The 2876-nt window shown below is 37.7% G+C and overlaps 1 non-coding gene across 1 annotated transcript; it reads left to right on the forward strand.

The window, feature by feature from the left end:
* Window positions 1-564: 564 nt before the first annotated feature.
* On the forward strand, window positions 565-692 carry LOC114488488. Its single transcript, XR_003683803.1, has one exon. It is a non-coding gene; the product is annotated as a small nucleolar RNA SNORA19 (small nucleolar RNA).
* The last annotated feature ends 2184 nt before the right edge of the window (window positions 693-2876 follow it).

The following is a 2876-nucleotide window of genomic DNA, read 5'->3' on the forward strand; positions in this document are numbered from 1 at the left end:
TTTGTTTCTCATACTGCCCCCGTTTTCTCCAGGATGCTAAGTTGTACTAACAAAGGGGTATATTTGAAGGGCAAGTTCTGCTTTCTTCCTCTTGGTCATACTGCTTCCTGTTGACCATGATAAAACCCAGCACTGGTTGCAGAATAAGCATTGTCATTTACAATGTCATGTTTCAGATATTTAGAAGTTATGATGTTTTATAGGGACAGCTTTTCCCTCGTGACTTCTGACCAACCCTCTCCAGCAAAATCTCCTACCGTATTCTCTCGACATTTATGCTATATTTTTGATTCTCTAGTCATAATGTATGTCTGTTTGCATTTATAAATCATCTTTAAATACCTGCACACACAAAGACATGCATGTGCACACACATCCACACAGGTTTTGACTTGGAGTGCCCCTCAGTCCCCTGGACTAGTCGTGGTGATTTCTCTAACCCCGTAATCCCTAGCAGGGGTGTCCAAAGTTCTGGCCTCTCTGGGTCATACTGGAAGAAGACAAGTTATCTTGGGCCACACATTAAATACATCATGACACATAATCACAAAAAAAACTCATCATGTGCACATTTCATTGGCCCGCTTTCTCGTATATGTGAGCAGTATTATTTCTTATGTGCTATACAAGTAGTTGAAGGTTAATTAGCAGTATAACTATGCAGTAATGCTGCCAGTCTCCTTCAGACAAATAGAAAAAGAAAAAAAATCTCATCATGTTTTAAATAAATTTATGATTTTGTCTTGGGCAGCAATCCCAGCCATCCTGGGTTGTGCTGTGGGTCACAGGTTGGACGGACACCTCTGCACTTAGAACTTTTCAGCTCCTCCCAACAGGGCACACTGCGTCTTCCTCCCGGACCTTTGCACGGCACCCCTACCTTCCACATTCCACCCATGCCTGTTCTCCTCAGTGTCCTTTCACACTCAATGTAAGTGTGTCTTCTTCTGCGAAGCTTATTGGTTTGTATTTGTTGGTTTGTTTTTGTTGTTTGAAGCCCCCGGTCTAAATTAGATTCTCTACTGTTGTTCAGCATGATGTCCTTCCTTTCTTTATAATTCTCACTGCTGCTCTATTTCCATGTCTTATGCTTTAAGTAGGATGCACATTAAAGTGAAAGAGGATATATTTCACATTTAGGATTCTATCCACAGTGCCCACCATCATTTTTGTGATACTTTAGGAGATGTGTAGATGCCCTATACACATTTGCTGAAATGAATGAAAAATTCCTTGCTCCATAACTGCTTTCCTATCTACTTCTGAGTATACTGCATTATATCAGCAGTAAAAACTAACATTTGCTGAGTTTATATTCCCAGGGCTATCTGATTTTTATTCATTATCTCACTTAATACTCACAATATTTCTACGAGTTCATTTTCCAATCTATTAAGTCATAGAACCTATTATTTTCCAAGACCTTAAGAAAAATAACTATTTTAGGTCCACATAATTAATGAAACACTAGGATGTTATTTGAATTCAGATGAAGTTAACAATAGGTACTGTCATTTTAAGATACTACCACTACTTTAGCTGACATTTTGATGACAACCTCATAAAAGATGCTTAGGCTTAGCCAGAACCACCTAGCTAAACCACTCCCAGACGCTGGAACTTAAGAAACTGAGATAATAAATATTTGTTCATTTAGGCTATTGGATATAAGTTATTTATTTATTTATTTAGAGATTTAATTTATTTACTTTTAGAGAGAGGGGAAGCAAGGGAGAAAGAGAGTGAGAGAAACTGCAATGCGTGGTTGCCTCTTGCGAGCCACCAATGGGGACCTGGCCTGCAACCCAGGCATGTGCTCTGACTGGGAATTGAACCAGCGACCCTCTGATCCACAGGCTGGTACTCAATCCACTGAGCCATACCAGCCAGAGCTATTGGAAATAATTTAATGCACAGGAATACATAACATACAATTCCAAACCCAAATTCTGGCTTTTGGCCATCTGTAAAAGAGTCCAGTATAACTTTTTTATTCTTTCCAATCCTTCTTTCTTACTTTCTTAATCAGTTTCAGCCATTGTATTGTTTCTTTTTCTATAGGAAAAATGGTTCTTTATGATGGTATTTGTTTTGCAAGGTATATAAGTCAAGCCATTATTCTGTGCACCTTAAAGTTATATAATGCTGTATATCAACTACATCTCAATAAAACTGAATAAAAAAGGATCTAAATCTCCAAAAATATCAGAACTTGCAGGAGTTTTTTTTCCCCTTGAACTATGTGGAATCTTAAAATGAGATGGAACCTTGATATGCTGACTATTGTAATAATGCAATGATGAGGACAAGAGATGGTGTTAACTTGCAAAAGAAGACCTCATTAAGAACAAAAGATAAACTGCCTTCTTGATCTTATATGATGTCCAGAGTGAGGAAGAATACACAGCAAGAGATCGATGCTGATTTGTTCAGATCCAGAAAATGGTAGGAAAGTAGGTTATTAAAGGAGGCATCTCTTATATACAAGTTGATAATTCCTGCTAAAAAAGTCTTTAGTTATAGCTTTCTGCTCATCCTGTCTATGTGTAGAATGGGTTGCAACCTACAAAATAATAATGCAATTGGAGTTTAACTTTGTTCTTTATATATTTTTATGTTGGTTTACTCACGTACCATTTTATAGGGGCAATGAATATTGTAGCAAAAATGTACATGGCATGCATTTCTTCTCATTTTCTGTTTAACCTACACCTTGTGATTCATTTTAAAAGGGAGAATGATGAGATTAATCTGCTGTAAATGAACGCCTTCGCAGGCCACCCACCTCATTTCCATACTGACAACCAATGATACCAATTTATTATACAGCCTGGGATTTTCGTAGGTGTTCCCACAAGAACTGTCATTGTGCAAAC

This window comes from Phyllostomus discolor, chromosome 12, assembly GCF_004126475.2.
Source record: "Phyllostomus discolor isolate MPI-MPIP mPhyDis1 chromosome 12, mPhyDis1.pri.v3, whole genome shotgun sequence".
NCBI classification, from domain to species: Eukaryota; Metazoa; Chordata; class Mammalia; order Chiroptera; family Phyllostomidae; genus Phyllostomus; species Phyllostomus discolor.